Here is a 22013-nt window from a genome sequence, read left to right as displayed (position 1 = left end):
TTACAGTAAAGGTTTTGAATTATTAAGGCTTTTATCTTGTTTTATGAATGTCAGAAATCTATAGAGCATTAATTTATTATTATTATTTTAGATAATAGTTTCTGTAATATTTTAGAAATAATATAAAATTTTGGCTATAATTGACAATCAAATATGAGAAAGAAATTTGCACCAGCCAGTTATGACAACCTCCTGAATTACATGAAAATATTTGTACACACAATTAGTATACTAGAACATGATATAATTGAAATTAATTTAAAATATCACAGCTATTTACTCCACTTTAATTTTAACTTCTAATTTATTTCACTCTGTCTCAACATATTACTTACTTCCATAATGGTAATATTATTTATGATCCCAGTAAATAATTAATGTTTCTATTATTTTAAATTTGTTAAAGAAAAATCAAAAAGTGTAATATATTTAGCAAAAATAGAGGAGGGTAAAAATACACATTTTGGTCTACTCCTAAATAAAAAATCTTTAAGCATTTTGAAGGGTTTTTTTTCCTCTCTTTTTTACATGCTCTTCTTCACCTATTTTTTTTTCATGTTTAAAATGGTGACAAGTTAAGGAAAGAAAGATAGAGAAGTGGTAGAAATTAATTCAACTAATTCTACTAATTTTTAAAAAGATATTTTTTTGAATGATTTTTCAATTTTTGGAGTTTAAAGGATATTTTTTAACTCTTCACAGGATTTATGTTTTAATTATTTTTGCACACTTTTCTAAATATTGTTGTATATATATTCAAAAATTAATTGAGATTGATAATTAAGACTTCAAACACACTCCTTTCCAGACACAATAAGGTTATTTTGATACTTCACTTTTTTTCCCTATTTCTCTCCTAAAAAACATATTTTTTTAATTGATCAGTGTAGGAACTCATACTTACAGAGTCAAACTATGTTCCTTGTTGTATATTTTCACTTTTTTTAACAACATATGATTTAATATGCTTCATCATCTTTTATTTCTTCTTCTTCTTCTACTTCCTCCTATGGCAGTTTTCCCTGGTACTTTTATTTCATTTTTCCTCTCTCATCCTTCTCTTCACCCTGGCTCTATTTTGTCTCTCTTCTTGAATCATGAATCTTGTTTTCCTTCTGTGTCTCTTTAAAAAAGAAAATCTTCCTTTTTTTCCTTTCCAATCCTTTTTTTGTCCTGCTCTACCCACTTGAACATTTACTTTTTCTCTTTTCTTATATCCTCTGAATCAGTCCATGATGTACTCTCATCCATTTTAACCAAAGAGGGGCTTGTCCACATCCAAGCATGTCCTAATTACTCACCAGGCTGAGATATTAGGAAATTAAGGATTTTTTTTCTTTCTTAGCTGGAACATGCCCCCAAATTAGATTTCAGTTGATACATGATGGGAATTCTGCTGATTAACTAGTCCAGCCCCCTGGTCTCAGTGGGATCAAGATGTCCAGGATTTTGTGCAGCATGATTTTGAATACCTTCAACCTCTTTTTGGAAGTTTGTTCCACAGTCTGATCATCCTTATAAGGAAAAAATAAAGTGATTTTTTTCTTTATGTTTGAATGGAAATTCTTAAGTTCATCCTGTCTCTCTTGTCCTATCACTGGACACCAATGAGAGGAGTCTGGATTCATGTTCTCTACTGCTACCCCACCAAGTATTTAGACACATTGATCAGTTCCAGGGATTAGGGAGGTCATTGTTCCCCTGTACTCGGCACTGGTGAGGCCACACCTTGAGTGCTGTGTCCAGTTCTGGCCCCTCAGTTTGGGAAGGACCTTGAGACACTTTCAGTGCATCCAGAGGAGGTAACGAGGCTGGTGAGGGGCTGGGAACACAAACCCTGTGAGGAACAGCTGAGGGAGCTGGGGTGTTTAGCCTGGAGGAAAGGAGACTCAGGGGTGCCCTTATCACTCTCTACAACTCCCTGAAATGTGGCTGTAGTCAGGTGGGGTTGGTCTCTTTCTCCAGGCAGCAACTGACAGAACGAGAGGTCACAGTCTCAAGCTGCACCTAGGGAAATACAGGTTGGATATTAGGAAAAAAGCTTTTTACAGAAAGAGTGGTAAAGTTCTGGAATTGTCTGCCCAGGGAGTGGGTGGTGTCACCATCCCTGCATGTGTTCAGAAAAAAGGACTGGATGTGGCACTCGGTGCCGTGGTTTAATTGAGGTATTGGGGTGTAGTATTTTCAGGGTCCCCAGGACGAGGTGAGAGATGAAGAATCTGACTCCATGTTCTCAGAAGGCTGATTTATTATTTTATGATATAAATTATATTAAAAGAATGTTATACTAAAACTATGCTAAAAGAAAGAGAAAAGATACAGACAGAGGGCTTAACAAGAATGATAATAAAAACTGGTGACTGACTCCTCAGAGTCCGACACAGCTGATAATGATTGGTCATTAAGTAAAAACAATTCACATGAAACCAAACAAACATCCACCTGTTGGTAAACATTCTCAAGCAACATTCCAAAGCAACAAAACATGGAGAAGCAAATGAGATAATATTGTTTTTTCTCTGAGGTTTCTCATCTTCCCAGGAGAAGAAATCCTGGTGAAGGGATTTTTCAGAAAATATGACAGTGACACTGGGGCATGGGTTGGACACAATGATCTTAAAGGTCTCTTCCAACCTAGTCATTCTGTGATTCCCCCTCAGCCTTCTCTTCCAGGTTGAACAGCCCCATCTCTCTCAGCCTCTATTTGTACGTCAAATAGAGTAGTTTCTTAACCATCTTTTGGTTCTTTGCTAAACTAGCTGTTTTGTCCAGTGTCCTTCTGGTATTGTGTCTCGTTAGGACTGAGCAGAGAGGAAGGAGCACCTCCCTTGACCAGATGGTTTTCCTAGTGCAGCCAGGGATGTTCCTGGACTTTTTTTACTGGGAGAGTGCATTGCTGGCTCCAGGTCAGCTTGATGTCTACCCTGAGGTCCAGGTCTTTCCTTGCCAAGCTGTCTTCTGGCCAGTTAGCCCCCAGCATTTACTGGTCCGTGGGCTTGTTTGTTCCCAAGTTCACAGCCTTGTTTTTCTCCTTGTTAGAGCTCAAGGGGTCACGCTTTGCTGCATTCTCCAATCCACTGAGTTACCTGAGGGAAACCATCTAAGTTATCAACACTCCTCTCAATTTTGTATTATCTGCAAACTTACTGAGGGTGGACTATTTCCATGGTCTTTGTCATTCATGAATATGTTAAACAGCGCTGATCCCAGCATTAACCCCTGGGACAGACATACTGCTGGTCACTGCCCTGCAGCTGGAGTTTGTGCCACTGGCCACAAATGCTTGAGCCCATCAGCACAGAAGGCTTTAATTTTACCTTGCTGTCCTTTTATCTATCCTGTACTTCTTCAGGCTGTCTCAGAGATCAGGTGAAGCTGATCAGTGTATAGTTTTCTGAATCTTCTTTCTGGCCCTGCTTGAAGATAGGAGAGACATCTTCTGTTTTCCATGGTCAGGAATCTCCCCCAGTCACCATAACATTTCAAAGATAATGAATAATATCCTCAAAATAACATTTTTCAGCTACCTCACCACTTGTGGGTGTATCCCATCCAGCCCCATGACTTTAGATCCCCCACTTCGTTTAAATATATCCTGACCTGAAACTATTCATAAATAAGGGTTTTTTTTTTTTTTTTTTGCTCCAGACTTTCCCACTGGTCTTAGTGGCCTGAGATTCCTGAGTAAACCTCAGGATTAAGGCTAAACCTTACCAGTAAAGACTGAAGTGAAAAATCCTTGAGAAATTCAAGCGTTTTCATGTCTCTGCACCACTCAGCAGTACACACAGATTTTCTCTAATCTTCCTTTTTTATTCTAATGTAATTATAGCAGTCCATCTTGTCTTTCATATACGTTGTGAAATTCCTCTTTAATCTGAACCTGGTTTTATAATCCTATCTTTAAATGATCAGATTTAAAAGTATGTCTAAGTTGATCAGACGTCTTTTTATTCCTTCTGTGTCTTCCTTCCTTCCTTCCTTCCTTCCTCTCTCTTGTAGTCTTCAGTAAAGATCAACATGATTGTCTCTGCAGGTCTCCTGACATTGTCTTTGCTTGATTTGTGTATTGGGATGGAGTTTTCTTGAGTTTGGAGGACATGAACCATCTAGAGGACAATGTCTGGATGTCTCTTCTCTCCAGTACTATCTCTAATGGAATTCTTCCAAACAGATCCCTAAAAAGGCCAGAGCACTTTCCTGAAGTCCAGGGTTGTGATTCCTCCTCTCAGTGTCTTGAACTCCACCACCTCACAGCCTCACTTAAGGCTTTTACTCACCTGATCAGTCCTTCCCTGTTTGTAAGTGTGACCTGCAGCAGAAGGTCTCCTTCCACGGGACCTCCTGACCACCTATGTCAGGAAATCACCAGTGTGCTCCAGAAACCTTCTGGATTGCTGCTGTGTTGTACTTCCAGCAGACACTGGGGTAGCTGAATTTCCCCATGAGGACCAAAGCCCACATTCCTGCAGACTCAGTTGCAAAGACATAGCAAAATTCTTATGTCATTACAATATTTTGTAAAATATTACAAAAATCCCTAAACTAAGCCTTCTTCAGAATGTGTTTATCTCCTAGACAATCTTAATAATTTTTTTCTGAATGCCAATATCTCATCTTACAATTATTATACCTGTAATTAAAATATTGTTTTCAGAAATATCTGTTTTGTTTTTTTTTACTCACTCGAGTTTTGGGTTTGGTTTGTTTTCCTCTGTGAAGCGTGCACTGGGGGACTCCTGTGGACTTCTTTCCCCTTAGGGCCTCTTACAGAACCTGGCCTTTTTTAGGTCTGCTTTCAACAATTTCCAGAATCAATCTGACATTTTTAAGAACATAATCTGGAAATAAATTGTAGAGAAAGGTTCCCATGCCTTCAGAAAGTGTTAGTAAGTGAGTGGGTGGTGTAATGTGGGAGATACATTAGTTGCTATACATAGGAATGAAGTATACACAACAAGAATAAATGGAAGGAATGTGATCAATGCTGCTACCCACACTGTTATGGATTTTGGATGGGTTGTAATCAGCTTGACCTCCATACTTTACATGGAGAATTCTGGAAGATGTAACTTACTGTTATTAGCATAATTAAAACAAAAAAAAATTGAAAATCCCATTATAAAAAAAATTAAAAATTACACTATATTCAATAATGTCAGCTATACCTTAGCATTCCCATGATCAAATCAATACATGATGTTATAGCATCATGACATTTTTGAACATGTATACATTTCCTCACATTTAAAAATCCTAGGAGAAAGCAGGTATTTTATTGTTTTGATAGAGCATCTGGGTTTTATAGTTTAGAAGTCTGTGAAAAATAAGTACAAAATATGTGTTGAACTGAGATTGTACTTTCAAAAACAACAACAAAAATCAATAAAAAAGCAACAAAAAATCCTACCCAAATAGGCATCACCTAGTGAGTAATAACTTCATTTCTGTATAGCTCAGGGGGGTTGCAAGGGGAGTGTGAAAAGTTCATTATTATCAACCAGGAAAAAAAGCGAGTGCTAAGAAGAAAGAATCGTATTTCCTATTGGGATTTCTCTCAGACTACATGATTTGCATGAAGGGCGCCACATCAAACATATTGGGTGCCCTTTTTCAAATATTAATGTGAAGCTTGTTTCAAGTTCTTTCTTGACTTTGTGCCACCTTGTATCAAAGGAACTTAAAAGCAGGACTTGGGAGAAAAAAATACTTTTCCAACTGTTTCAGCACTTAGCAAAAATCTTTCTTTATTTGATCAGTTCTGCTTCAAACTTTTATTATTTTGACAAATAGGCACATTTCTATAGGCGTGCATTCTATTGCAATATGATTTGGACTTTTTTCTTGTATTTTTTTGAGGTTTTTCCATTTTTCAGCAATGGGTGTCATAACTGACCCACCCAAAACGTTTGTGCACTACACACTTTAATTATCTGCCTTAGTCTTTTCTCCTACATGCCATAATTTCTATTAAATATTTATGTATCTGAGGAATACTATACCAAAGTATGCCACAGAAAAGGGAGCCCTTAAGATTAAATGTGTGTAGTCACATCTGTCCTAGTCTTACCTCACTGAACTTTGTTCCTCTTTTGGTCAATGGGGTCAAATAGGTGCCTCTCCAGGATGGTTTGTCTAAATTAGTTGTCTAAAAGAGATGACATGAATTTTGCTCCAGAAGCAATTTGTTTTAACTGACTATAAAAAGGGAATACAATGCTTAGCTTGTATTTAAATTACTAATATTTAGACCTAAAGTGTTAAGTAATTTTAAATGAATGTAAATCAGTAGCAGCCCCGAAAAGAGAATACAAAATGAACATAATTTCTATCTTTTTCTCTCTCTCCTCAGAGACAAAGAAAGCAGAAGAAAAGTGGCAGGAATTTTTGTTGAGCAATCTAAGCACAAATAAATTTCTCATAAAAATACAAGAGATGAAATGTATTATATAACATAAGAACAGTTATTAGAGGTAAGAAATTAAATTGTGGAAATTTACGGAAAAGCAGTTCTGCGAGGAGTTGGTGTTTTCACAATTCACAACTCACAGTCTGAAGGATAAAAATATGAAATTGCTATGAAATAGAAATAAAATGCAAGTTCTAATGGGTAACTTAGGAAATAGCAGTATTCTAAAACTAAATTTTCTCCACAAAGCCTGGGAAGAAATATTTACTGAGATCTCACAGGACATGGCAGGCAAAATTTTAAATTTGCAATTATTATTCAGATTGTTAGGTGAAACAATCACCACAGAGGTGGAGTATGCAAAGCTACTGCAGTATTTTATGAAAAAAAATCCTAAATGTTCTGGAGAGTAAAGGTAAACAGGTTGTTTGGTCTGTAAGACAAAGGATTTCTAAACCCTTTTTCTTACTATTTTTCATTTAAAATTAAGTTAGAAGGAGATTAAAGTGAACTACTGAAAACAAATGTGAAAAGCCTACCAGTGTTACTAAAAATCTAGTAAAGTTTAGGCGTAATATATTCTTTATATTCCTAATACACAAAAATATCTTCACGTTGAAGTCATGAGATAACAGGGTTTTTTTGTAAGTCACAGAAGAAGCAGACTTTTATAGGAATTTCCTGTTGATATTTTTATGAAAAAAGAGTAGTTATTAATATTTATTGACCAGTCTTATCTATGGTCAGAAGCAAAATAAAATATAATGATCCTGTCTTTAAAAACATAGCACGCACAGTAGTGAAAAAATTATATGATCATTAAGAATGGATGATATGGATGCTTTTTCTGTCTTGCATAGAGATGAAAACATCTGATTTTAATATATTTTCTTTTTTTTTTTGTCCTTTCCCTCAGGGTGAGTTTGCTGTCGCCTGTAGGTTAGAAGTATTGTCATGAGCACTTATTACCATTTTCCTACGGTTTTTTTTGTTCCCCTTGACTCAGTTAAGTTCATGGGCAATTTGCACATTTTAAAGCATTTGGGATGAAATTATTCATAAAAAGAGAAAAGTTAAACTATTGCATCATATTGTAATCCTATATAATGTATCTTGATGATAGTTTCTAATTTTAGGTTGTGGGGAGACTAGAATCTGCTCTACAACTTTGGCAGCTCCATGTTTTGAATTAGTCTTTATTTCTATTAGAGTATTTGAAAGTAGAATGTGTATCTATGAAATTAGTGATATAAAGTTTTATTAGAATTCTTTTGCTTATAATACAACATACCACTAAGAGTCTTCTAAGCTGGCAATTATGGGCAGAAGACCTTTTTAGCTGTGCACCCTCTGTGTATTTTTTGCAGTCAAATGTGACAAACCTGCACTATCAGAAAAGGCCCACACCAGCAATTTTTTGTTTGATGTTTCCATCGTTATCAGTAAAATGAGGTTAAGGAAAGAAAATCAACACTGTATATGCAACTACCCTCACATTCTTTCTACTCCACCACTGTTCCCTATCTACTGTAGATCGTTTACACAGAAAAGATTCACTAGAATGACTGTTCCATAGCTGAAACAAAAGCTCTTTGATTTTCCAAGCTTTCTCTTAACTCACAAGGAAAATCAGCAGACAATGCTCACCTGAATCTAGTAGAGTAATTCAAATATTTCTACTAAAAAAAAACGAAAAAAAAGAAAAAAGAAAAGAGAAATATTTTCTGATTCTTATCTTGATTTAGTGATAACCTGGAACAAATGTAATCAGAACAGCATCACTGTAGTTAGATGTTGCAATCCATTAATCTTTAAGCTACATTTTCTACCTAGCTTAATCATGCTTTAATTTCTTATCAGCTTGTCCTTATGGACTCTATTTATTGAGCATCAACATCCAGAGCTATTACAGAGTATGTTGAAAGGATAAATCTCTTTGTAGGAGAGATCTTCCTGGAAAAGACACAGTGTAAGTAGTGGTAAACAGCAATTATTTCCCATCAGCCTACAAAGACTGTGAGATTATTAAATTGTATTTAAGATTGTGTCATGGATGTTGCCCCACTTTAAAAAACTCTGATGTATCTATACATCTATATATCTATATATAGATGTATATCTCACATGGTCTTAAATCACTGTAAAACATGATGCATTACCAATTAGCTTTTAGCAAAGGCATACACTTAAGATTCCAGTACCTGTTCCCACGTCCTCTGCAACATGCTGGCATCAGGAAAAAATCTTATGACCCCTCCCCTACCCACTCCAGCTAGACCCTATCTTTCAAACCACCAATGTATGAGTCAGTGTATCCTTGCCCACTATCAAGGAGTAGGCTTCAATATTTTTCCCTGACTACAAAGTTAGAGATCCCTGTGCAGAAACATTTTGATTTTGTGTCATTTACTGCTGTTCTTCTTCCACAAAAAGCCCTGGGGATGTTCCACTTTGGGTAGTTTGGTTTCCAGAATGCTAAAGCAGCTCTTAGTTCTCTGCTTGAAAACAAAATCAAACTGGTGTAATTTTTGCACAATTGCTAAAAACTCTGTCTGGTTTCAAACTCTACCCTCTTTGCTTTTGCTGTTGCTTTAGAAGAACTTTTGCCATTTCAACCCTTATAAAAACAGGAAAGGGAAAGAACAACTAATTTACTCTCTGCAGCTAGAACATGACAATTTATAAAGACTTTATAAAGCTGACAGTTTATTTTTCCTAAGTATTCAAAAATTAATACACATTTTTTCAAAAAGCTTAAGTCCCAATGAGGCCAAAATTCAAATTATCATTAAAAATAATTTCCTGTTCGAGATCTCTAAAGCTACATAATACAATGCATTGTGACTGCCAAACTCTGAATTATCATTTTAAGAAAGAAAAAATAAACAGCTTACCTTCATAAAACACAGCTTCGTATCTGTCTTTCCAACCCCAATCTCAGAACACATCCGATCAGAGATTTCCTTTCCTGGACTGAATAAGAGCTATTCAAGTTTCTACCAGACAGTGGTTTTGGGTAGTATGAGAAAATGTCAATTTTTTATTGTTGGGCACTGGTTCCATGTGGCTGCATAATCTTATGTTTCTGACTAGTTTCACAACCATGATATGTATATTGTACTGCACAACTTGGTATTCATATTATGCTAAATCTTGTAATATGACAAAATTGCACTCATAAAATAATGCAATTCACTCTCAACAAATTTATTAAAATCTTAGGTGAAATAATTTTCTGTCTTAACTGTTATATTGGATCAAGCCCCTGATGTGTTTAAGAGCTGCACTTTCCCTCCTTTTTGTTTCAAATCACATTTTTATAAGTAAAATTGTTTGATGTCTGGGTAGAAATATTATGAAAGCTCAGTTTTCTGTGAAAAAGCAATAGAATAGGCATCTTAGTACACATATCCAAGTTGCTAGGTACTGTTTTCAGTAATTTAACTTGTAGTGTATCCCTTGGTATATAGAGTTATGATTTCTTCACACTGAGGGCTAATAGAAAATGTATTAACTGCAAATGAGGAGCTACAAAAATCTGGAAAGGCAGTGTTTTAACACCTTAATTTCAACTCCACTGATACTGTATAAAGTGTTAACAGTAAACTCTGGGCCACAAGGGGATTACAGGTCTGATCGTACACTCTGTGTGAGATCTCAGCCATGTTTCTCTTTGATGCTTTCGAAAGTATAATTTCCTTCCTCATCCTGGAAGGGAGTAGAACAACCCATTAGCTATTTTTTGCTATTGTCTCTTTTTTTGAGCAGTACTTTATAAAATGACAGTGCATGTGGACAAAAGAAAATTTGAGAGATTTACGTAATGAAAAGAAAAATATGCTTTACAATTACCCTAAGACTTGTTGGGAGAGTTGGTGTATTCCACATATTAAAAGAAATTAACATAAATATGAAAGTTCTCTGAAGACTTAGTAATTAAACTGACAGAAATTTACATATATAAAGGAAAATATGCTATAGGTATCCTAAATTCACAGGAAGTGTGATAAAAGACACACAATGATGGAAAAATAAATTATGATATAGTTCTTTACATTTTAAGGGGTGTAGCTCCAGGATGTAAGGCCAAGGTCCTTTAATTACATGTTGTTTATTCAAGTACTTTGAAACAGACACTTTAGTCCTGAAAGTGAATGGTTTTATAGATGTGTTACTCAGTTGAGTTGTTTTTTTTCCTAAGGTAGAATTTTAAAAATTCAATACTATTGGATCATAAAAACCTATTCCTAGAATGGCAAGAAGTAATAAATCCATAATTGCATTAACTGCAGAAAAGTTAATAGACATTTTAATTAAAGAACCACCCTAACAGGATTAGAATTCACTGCCCTATAAACGCTGAATCGTGCAGTGTCTCATCATAATTTCTGAGTATGTACAGGTGCTAAATTAACTACAGAGACCTCATCTTTTGTTCCTTGTGTAGAATAAAAACATATTGTAAATTAAAATGAAAAATTAATTTACAAGGTTATCACTTCAAAATGTGGACAAAGCCTATTGGCTAGTGAAGCTGGTCAGGAATTTCCTGAGGTGCCTCTTTATTTGAAAATGTTGATCATGGGAATGAATGATTTCTGGGAAATGAATCTATTTCATAAAAATTTAATCAGAAAAAGTATCTCAGGACACTTGTCAGGTTTTCTGATCATATCTGGAGCACAAGAGACTCGAACATTTCAGAGGTCAGACCTCTTACCTTGCAGAATAGGCAGCTGCTTTTTACACAGGAGGGGGCCTGAACCTCCTGCCTCTACAGAGCTTGCTGCTGGTGAGCAAGGCGTGCACAGCACTGGCAGCAATGAGGCTGCTGGCAGCCTTTCCCACTTAGGAGAGAAGGAAAACCATGCTGTGTGCCAGCTAGAAAGCCATGTATTCACAGCAGTGCTTGACTTCTGTCTAACATGCTTTTGGGAGCCCAGGTGGTGTATCTGACTTGTGTAGAAGCACGAGAATACAGTATCTCACTTTCACAATATCTTGGAAGCTTCTATGTGGTACCTTTTCCCAGACTGCAGGCGAGGAGTAAGAACAATTTCAGTTATTCTCTAATATATATTAAACTTCCCTGGCTTCTCTGTAAGCAGCCTTGCTTTCAGTCCCACCTAAAAAAATGACATAAAAATAACAAACCAGGACACTTTCATACTAAAGAAGAGAGAAAAAATCTTGCATTTATTCAAGTCACTTTGTATGAAGGATGTATACAAGCAAAGCTTCATGAAATTTAGACTAAATGTCATGTGATATTTTGATACTTAACCACCATTTTTTAAATTCAGTGCAGTGTATTTTTCATGCTAACTATTACTGGAAGAGATTGCTGGACACTGACTGAATTTATAAGTTGTGAGAAGTGATCTGTTGGCAGAATACAAATGCAAGTGATTATATCCAGTGATTGGAGGAACACATAAATGGCCTCTGCCTTAACTTTACTAACAGCAGTGTTTTTAATGCAGTTTGATGTTAGATGAAAATGAAATAAAAAAATCACCCCGCATCCCTCAACCCAGCAACATGATGCCAAAACCAATTTGCTCCATTTCTGTGATAAATGCATCATTACCTGCATAAACTTTTGCCTTGCCTTTATAGATCAGTTTCTATAAGCTAAATGTTTCCACAAATAAGACCTCTACAGGATAAATAAAAAGTCTTTTATGTAGCATTGAAGCTGTTCCTCTTCAGGAAAGGCTCACAATTTCATCCATTTTGTTATCAAAAATGTTTTACTCATGCAGAAGATCAGATTAATCTGTTCTAACAAAGACATTTGCTTTGTAAATATTTCTGTTTGAGCTTGCCATCAAGGCTCTCTTCAGAGTCAACAGGCTTAAATTGATGCTATATGTACAACTCATATTATCCTATATTTTTACGTATAAAAAACAGATAAGCAAAAAAATCCCAGTATCTGTAAGCCCAGTTTTTCTATTGACTAGAAATAGAGGCTAAAGTAGTAATAGCTAAAGTGTAGACAGTAAGACATATGTATCTGAAAAAAATCTGAGATTAAAGACTTGTTAATAAATACTTTTGTTAGGGTTTTTCCCAAAAGCTGAGTTAGTATAAGTTAGGGACAATATAATACATGTACACAGGTTCACTGAAATGGGAACAAGATTAATGACATGAATGATCGCATTTTAAGTAAAATATTTCACTGGTTCCTGGAAACTGTTGTGGTTCCAGTCCTCAAAAGTGACACACAGACAGGTTCCTTTTTCAAATTCAGTCCTGTTTCCTTGTGTAAGACAGCAGCTATATATTTGCAACAGTATCACTAATAATACTACACAGATATTATCTCTTTACTTTCATTGTTGCACAATCATTATGTTAATACTGTATCAGAGGCATCACTACAAAAATATCATTTATAATTTCTCAGAGACCCATTTGGGTATGAATTTTAAATAATGTATTTTGATTCCAATACATTCTGAGAAATGAACTCTCCATCTGTTCCTTCCCACTCTTACCTTATGGTTGATATTTAGTTTAAAACCAGCAAAGTCAATACAATCCGTTATAAAAGAGACTTTAGTAGGCAAACATTTCTATGCTATATTGAATATGCTCTGTATAATAAAAGTGATTTGAACAACCTGCACTGTACTTTGAAGTTATTAGCTTGCATATAATATGGACTTATATAAGGAAAGAGGTATAATGCATTTGCTTCTGTATTACAGTAGTATGAACAAAGAGAATAATTATCAAAATAGGACACCCTGAATAATCTTCACATTTTATACTCTAAGTACATGAAAAAATAATTTGAAAATAATTTCTTAATTTTACATTGAACTTTGCAGTCATCATCCTTCTCTCCCCCTACTACTCCCGTTTCAATGGAGGAGGCTTGCAGCCAAGAGCATTTATGCTTTTCATAATTTTGTAGAAAATAATTTCAATACAGGGAATGGGAGGGAAAGAAAACAGAATTTGCCATATGTTATGCTATATAAAGAATAAGCAAATGCTGACACATCATGTAACCAGCTCTTCATTTCCCAGGCTCTTCCCTTCACCCCATTTTAAACAAAAGTGCAAGATGTGTCCTAAGAAAACATGAAGAATTTGATGATGATGATGATGGAGAACTTGAACAGGCTTTGAGTCCTTGCCAAGATATCTGGTTCCTGGGGAATGATATGGTCAAGGATTGTATTCTCCCTAGTTTAATGTCCATATTGGTACTCTGTATGTACCAATAGAAAAACTATATACATGTACAGGGAAGGCCATGGGTCTGGTGCTGGCCTTGGACTTTGTTTTTATATGATACAAATTAAACTAGAGAAGGTAAAAAATGAATTAACCCTTCATCCAAGTTATTCCACAATAGAGTTTTTATGTTATATTGTTATAGTTAGCCGTTTACTTGTTGCCTATTTATATAAATTATAAGTTCTTTAAACACTAAAAGTAGGATTTTTGCCTTTTGTCTAATTACTTTTTTTCTCCTTTCATACTCAAAACAGCTAAAATATCTAGAGGTGTCTGCAATACATCTGCAATACAGCATTGGGCAAAGGAACCTGAAATGAAAGTCCTATGTAAGAATCCTGATTTCACTTTCCTTCTGCCTTTTTGCAAACCAAGAAGAAATGGAATAATAATTACCACCATTTCTGCCTAGAAGGTGTCCCCAGATGAACAGCTTGGTACAGACTGGGTGCAGAAGGGCTGGATTTATCCATGCCCTTCATACATCCTGCCTTGTCTATCTTGTGGCAGACCATTGCTTGATGCAACATCCACATCTACCCCTTTCACCCAGGGAAACAAACAAAAAAATATGTAATCCACACACATTTCTTACTGCTTCATTGTGGGTCTAATCTGTCTCCACACAGGTCTATCAGAAGAGAACCTGCTTACTGTCAAAATAATTCCTTGTAACCTGGACTAAGACGCATTCACAAGATGCAATTGAGCATTTGTGGGATGCTACAAATGCTGCTCTTTGTGTCTTATGACAGACAAGACACACATTGCTCCATGGAAATCCATTTATCATGCTTGAAGCATGCAAATTTATATAAAAATACTTCTAGTCACAAACAAAATATTTAGGGAAGTTAAGTAGTTATTAGAGGATTTTATTTATTTTTTTCTGCTTTTATAATGCCTACTCCAAGAATAGAGGCTACAGGCCTAATAAGGTACAAAAAGCTACAAAAACTCATTATTCTTTCTGACTATTTCTTTAAGCAGTAATCTTGTTACCCTTCTTAAACACCACTATTATTTTTACTGTTATTATAATTTTAAAATATTAACGATCATAATAAAAAGTATAAAATATTAATATTACCTTTAAAAGTCAGGAGCTCATTTTCAAAATAAAAGAAAATAAATAAAATTAAAATAAAACCAGAAAAACTTGGCAGAAAGACTAAGAATTCTGTGGAAAGTATTTCTGAACATTTATTCTTTGACTTTTGCAATTAGCCTATATTAATCTCTTTTGTCAACTAGTAATTCCTTGTTCTTCTCTATTTGAACCACATGCAAAGTAACTTTCATACTTTATGTTTGCAGCATGTAAAAATCAGAAAAATAAAGTTCAAGCTATCAACATTCTTAAAATAGCAATAGTATTAAGAATTAGGAAAATGAAAACTAGCGAGAACAAGTTTTGCCATATGTATTCTTTTATAATGTCTATTTCTTTAAAGGAGGCAGGCATCATATACAACTTTTTCATTCTGCAAGTATTTCTTCTTTGAACTAAGTGTAAATTAAGACTAACAAAGAGGTTATACTATTGCTCCATAGTGCTTTATTCAGTGTTTTACAATCCCTTGGGAAGTCATTTGATTGGCCTCACCAACACTAAATGTAATTTTACTTTACCTTCATTGACAGGCTATCTGCTATTCTTTGTGACCTTTAAGATTCACCTCTTCAGGCTCCTGTCAATTAACACTTTTCAGGGGCTCACAGACAGCCTGACTTGGCTCTGATGAGCCCAATGTACTGGAGGGATGCTGAGTGGAGTGTTATTAAATATCCTAGAAGCTATCTAGGCAGGGCGGAGATGAATAAGACCATTTGGGTTTTTATTCTCTCTGGTTTAACCTGTTTGACTGCATACCTCCTACCTATTTAAGTTCTCAGGCAAGTTTAAGAGTTTCATCTCCCACTCAGACTCATGGTTATCCAGAAGTTGCCTCAGGTTTTGCAAGTATTTGAAATAACTAAATTGAATAGAATGCTTGATGTGAATGTGAGTAAGGCTGCATGATACTTTTATACATGTTTTTTTAGTTTTTGTTTTCCCCTTCAAACAGAATCTGGAGGAATACATACAAAGGAATCTGTGTTTTGACACAGTGCAATTCATAAAGGGTGGCTATGATTTGAACAAACCATGCCATTGTTTATAAGTCACAACAGCAGGCATGAGGCAGTACAGGGACCTCCCATTGGACCACTCAAAATATCATCCAGAAAGATGTGAGATCTAATGTCTTGAATGTCCCCATAGCTCTTGACCAACATATGAACAGACTAAGAATAGATATTAAAGTGCTTAATTGTCCTGGTTTTGGCTGGGTAGAATGAAATTTTTCACAGTGGCTGTGTTTTGTATTTGTGCTGAACACAGGGTTTAAAATACAGAGATGTTTTTGTTATTGCTGAGCAGGGCTTACACAGAGCCAAGGCCTTTTCTGATTTTTGTACTGCCAGGCTGGGGAGGATGCTGGGGGTGACTGGGAGGTTGGGAGGAGACACAGCTGGCACAGCTGGGACAGGTGACCCCAAGTGACCAAAGGGACATTCCAGACCATGTGACATCATGCTCAGTATATAAAGCAGCAGAAGAAGGAGGATGGGGAGGATGTTTGCAGTGATGGTGTTTGTGTTCCCAAGTCACCCTGAGGTGTGATGGGGTCTTGCTCTCCTGGGGATGGCTGAACACCCACCTGCCCATGGGAAACAGGGAATTAACTCCTTGCTTTGCTTTGCCATGTGCACGGCTTTTGCTTTTCCTATAAAACTGATATTATCTCAATCCAGGGGTTATCTACCTTTTACCTCTCCAATTCTGTCCCTAATCTCGTTGGTATGGGAGTGAGAGAGTGACCATGTTGTTCTTGGTTGCTTGCTGGGGTTAAACCATGACATTAATCTAAGATCATTTATGTTCTTATCTTGTAGATGAAGACTTTTCTTCTCTTGAAATCTAATACATTTTAAACACCTCCAATACTCTTTTGTAAATGAGAACTTATTTTTATTGTAAAAGATGAAAACCGCTGTAGACTCAATATGTTCTGTTTTTCACATTCCATTAATTTATCTAAATTCTTCTTTCTAATTCTTAGGACATGTCTTTTCTTGAATAGGAAAGATAATCAACCTCTAAGATTGGGCTGTTAGTTTTAAATTTAATGCCTCTGAAATCTTGGTTAAATTTAGAACAGGAAAATTATGTTTAGGGAAGTATTAATTATTAGAATTGGTCATAGAAAATAGAGTTCTCAGGTTAATTGAAAATAAATGTGTACTGATGTGAAGAAAGTTTAAAAAATCTGTGTTTGCATAGAATATTAAAACAAAATACCTTAATGTTCAATAGCTCTATAAGTTCTAATTCAGAAGACCTGGACATATTTAAGTGATTGATTCTGCATTCTAAATTTGTGTCTATGAATAAGATTTTGGTCAAGAGGAATTTAGGATCCCAGCTCTCACTGAAAATGAAAATAAGGTTCCTTGATATACCTTTAAAAATATCTGTTAGGTTTTTTTACTGCCTCACATCATGGCAGATTTACTGATCACATTTTCAGCATTTAGTTTTTATAAAGCATTTTTTTTCAAGTGAAAGAGAAAATAATTAGAGGTAAAATCTAGAAAACTTATATTTGACTACTTTTTCCCAGAGCTCTGCATTAATAGCCAATGCAAATATTGCACTGATACATTGATATGTGGTACCAAATTTAAATGGTGCAATAAAAGAAGAAATAGTAAGATAACAAGAACTTGTTTAGCTGCATGGCTTGAAATTCTCAGAATACTGTCAGAGAAGTTCCTGAAATATCTAATAGGAATTGATATTCAAATAAATAACCTTTGGATGCCATGAAGTTTGAGCATATTTAAATTCAACTTTCCAGTTTATAGTCAATTCTAATTAGAGAGGGTTTTTGTGATTGGAATAATTGGACTAAAATTTCTGTTTCTAATTGTTTCTTGGACTAAGGCTTTCCATGTAGTCTGAAAATTTATTTCAAAGAAACCAAAACACCTTTGCCCTTTACTACTGGTAACAACTATAATTGTGCAGAGACTTACCTGCTTTTTTATTTTGACAACATTGCTTTAAGGACACATTATTCATAAAGCAGGAGATAACCTTTGAAGATGATAAGAGCCATGGAATGTGCTCAGTTCAAGTAGCAAAAATAGTACTTGAATTCAGCCTTCTTTCAAGTTTGATCTGCCTCTGAGAATCAGGAATGGTACAATAGAAATTAGTATGTGCATGAACTGCCTATAAAAAGACTTTCTGCAAAGGCTTCTGTCTCATCCTTCCCTCACTCTCTTTTGTTCTCAGTGAACTTCTTTGCAGGTTGTTGAATGTGATATATTAAGAATTTAAACCTTGCTCACTGGAATAAGTGTATGAAATGAGTAATCAGAGGAAGAAATCTTGGTACATGTCTTTTGCCATTTTATTCTTTAAGCCTACACACAATGTCCTATGGCAAACAGAACTGACCTACATGGGAATTTCAATCCAATATAGGGATGGGGAGGAGGAAGGAGGGGAGCAACCCTCACTTCTGATCTTAATAGCAAAAATGAAGAAAAAAGAAAAGTACTCTGATAGCTATGCAGATAGCTTGATTAAATCACCCCATGAAAGTGTAAACAGAATAGAAGGCCTTATGTGTCTGCTTGATTCAGTGATACAATAGTCTTGTAGTTTGCTTATTTTTTATTTCTTCCATTTGCTGTCTTGTGTTTATCTTACATTACAGGCCATTTATTTTGCAGGAGGAACTTTTCCTCTTATATAATTTTTCTCTTGTGGTATCATACTGTGCACGCTATGTTTATTCATGAACAGTGAAACACATTTCCCGGGCTCTAAGGAATGTATTGTTTTAGCCTAAGTTTCATGGGACTCAGTGGACTTCAGTCCATTTTTGTTCATAATAATTTACTTAAAGATATTTAAGAATTCAGGTAAGTTAATTATGTGTTGAAGTGTTTGGTTTTACAGACATGAGTGTTTTATTATAATTTTTTTCAGTTATTAAAATTGTATTGTTTTACAAAATATGTACTGAATATACAGAGGTTGGTATATTAGCCTGTTTTATTATTATATTTGAGATACTCCTTGCAACATGACTATAAATAGTTTCAGCATGGACATATGGGGAAATTCTGTATGTAAGAGTAAGTTCCAACATTATTAAGTCAAGAAAGAACTAAAGTATAAACCCTTCATACTATTTGAATGCTACTTATTACTCAGCTAAGTAGATCCCCACACAAATCTCATGAAGATGCCATTCTGAACTATGTTTTTTTCTTCTGTTTAGGATGTACCACAAGAAAGTTTAGTTATTTCATAAGCCTAATGAAAATTTAATTTCCTTGTTTTCCTGAGAATGGCAAAATCAAATAGTTTTCAGATTTTAAACTGTACTCAACCTGCATATCTGATACACAATGAACCAGGAACTCTCTAAAACTGCCCAAGACAATCATTAGGGAAGCTGGCAGCTTAGAGGTAGCAAACAGTCACTGCTTCTGCATACTTCCTTCATATGGTCATATCTTTAGGCATCCTGTGTGGCTGATTAGGGTTATAGAACAGCTAAAATTTCAAAACTTCAGATAGTTCAATGAGGAACAGAAGAGTGGGTTTTGATCCAGGGCTTTTATCTCTGGATTTGCCTAAACAAAAGCAGGACAGATTTGCATCATCTTCAGTGTAATTGGCTTTTAATCAAAAATGATTTTAACATAAATATTGAGATTTTTGTTCCTGAAGCAGCATGATTGTTTGCATTTGCCCTTGAAACAGGATGTAAGTGCAAATGCCATTCAGCTGGAATGCTGACAGCCAGCTGAACTCTGAGGGCTGTGACCCCACTGAAACAATTCTTTATGTTAAGGACGTGTGTGAAAATAGCTTTCAATGCAGAAAGTAGAAAAGAAATGCGTTGGAACAAAAATATATCCCTTACAAGCTCGGCTAAAAACCAACCAGACAAACAAACCAATTTTTCATTCAAACGATCATCCAAAAGATTCAATCAGCATCTAGGACACACACAGACTTATGAGCATAAATAATAAAACTTAAAAGTGAGCGTGAAGCCCTGCACTGAATCACATAGTATCAAATATTTGAGGGAAATTTAAAAGCTTGTTTGTCACATGTATTGTCTAAGCATCAAAATAAACAAGGTAGGATGAAGCTACTCTTCTCTCTCCTATCAGTGTCAGCAACATAAGCACAAACAAGGTTGTGCTGTGAAATTTCTCTCCAGTGTTGATGGCTTGAGAGAGAGGAAAGATAAGGAAAGAGTAAATTGAACAAAGGATATTTGATGTTGCTCGCTATGGCAACACAGCTGAAGTAGGATGTGTGCTGCTATAAACCAAGAAAAGTGCGCCAAGTGTGGTGTTGGAGTAGAGTGGCCCAGCTGTACTTTGTTGACTGCAACTTCACTTTACCCTCTGAAGTGATCACAAGCAAGGTATTTGCAGAATAAAAGTGTACCTCAAAAATCATAAACCTGCCATGATCTAGCAGCCTTCTGAGACTTAGTGCATCAAATCAGCTCATTTCATGGGCAGAGATGAACAAGACTGAATGCAGTCGTGGTCTGAGCAAAAATGTCTCTGAGGTTTTTCTCTGGAGGAAGTAAACCTAAAATTTGCATTAAAACAAGAAGAATTAAAATGAATTTTAAAAAATCAGTATAAACTGATTTAAAATTATAAATTTTAAGGAAAACCTTCAGGAACAACAGATACACCACAAAGACCCTGACATCAGGTCACTCAGTCACAGACTATCTCACTGTGGATGTTTACTTTTTTAAGACCACTGATCTGATGTGCTCAGGGACAAATACAGTACAAGGGAGTAGCAAAAAAAAAAAATCAAAAACAACTGAAAAGCCATGGAAAAAATAGTTTGACAATTATTATTAATATGTATATTTTGTCAATTTATTATTCCATTATACAACACGGGAACTCAGGTTACAGTATTAAAAAATTTATATAGCAGAACTTGAGAAAGAAACAAAATACTATCAGAGTTGAAGAACAGTTTCATTACAAGGAGCAATACATTAATGTAATACTTCCAAGAGTGGAAGGAAGACAACAGGGGAAGGAGGTAGTAACACACAGAGAAGGAAATGGGTAATGATGATGAATTACAACTATTATCTAAAAATTTTAATAGCAGAAAACCCAAGGGGCATACAAATGAAATCATCAGGTGTAAACTTTAAAACAAAGAAAAATAAGCTTGTTTCACACAGCATGTTGTTAAAATGTGATGCACACTGGATGCCAAAATAAGATGTGTTTGAAAAGCAAGTAGGCAAACTCACAGAGAAAAGTTAATTAAAATCTGCTAATCAGAATATTGAGCAATAAGCATGCAGGTCAGGAAGTCTATAAACTCATGATTTGTCACAAGATAGGAGGAATAGAGTGGGGTCAAAAAGATGGTGTAATGATGGCAGTATCATTGTGCTACTTTTTTGTGCACTGCATTGAAGAATCAACTACCCATCTCCTCTGAAACACTGCACAAAAAAGAGTTTACTTGGCAGCCACTGTATATATCTGAAACAGCTCTACCATGGACTGTTTAACAGCTCTACCATGGACTGTTGCCTAACCTCACTAATAAACCAGTTAAAATCTCTGTATTATGGAGAAATGATATCTGTTAGCATTCTAACTGAAAATGAATGCACATATTTGAAGAGCTTCGGGATAGAACCAGTATAACAGTCTCCTGGATAAGAAATAATGACATCATCAAATATACATTTTAGTTGACTGCTAAGCTATGGCCAAAAGCTTATGCTTGTATGCAAGGCTATTGTAAAAATAAGAAATTTCCTGAAGGTTTAACTAGAATTTTCTTGTAAAACAGGATTGATATTTATTCCAAAATGTGTCAGTTGATTCACTTATTCAGTGATTATGTTAGCCTCTGTAGTACTCTTGTTTAGCAAATGTCAAAAGTAAAAATTTCTTGAAAATAGATACATGGATGCAGGATCTAAGGTTAGCTGCTAAACATTTTTTTCCCAGATGAGAGTAATACAGAGGTTTATTGTATGGGCTGTGTGAGATGTATCATGTCTTTAATATTAATATTCTAACTTTCAAATAGCTGAACATCAGGTAACTGACCAATTCAATTTGGACTTGACCAATTCACTGCCTGGTAAACATTTTTCTAAACCTTTTTTAGTGTTGAGATTTGTAGAGGGGATTATACACACAGACAACAAAGGTCTTAAATTATAAGAGTATCTACATGTGTGAATGTGTGTGTCTGTGT

Source organism: Geospiza fortis, unplaced genomic scaffold (assembly GCF_000277835.1).
Source record: "Geospiza fortis unplaced genomic scaffold, GeoFor_1.0 scaffold53, whole genome shotgun sequence".
Lineage (NCBI taxonomy): Eukaryota > Metazoa > Chordata > Aves > Passeriformes > Thraupidae > Geospiza > Geospiza fortis.
The sequence above is the reverse complement of the archived record's forward strand: the minus strand, read 5'-3'. Positions refer to the sequence as shown.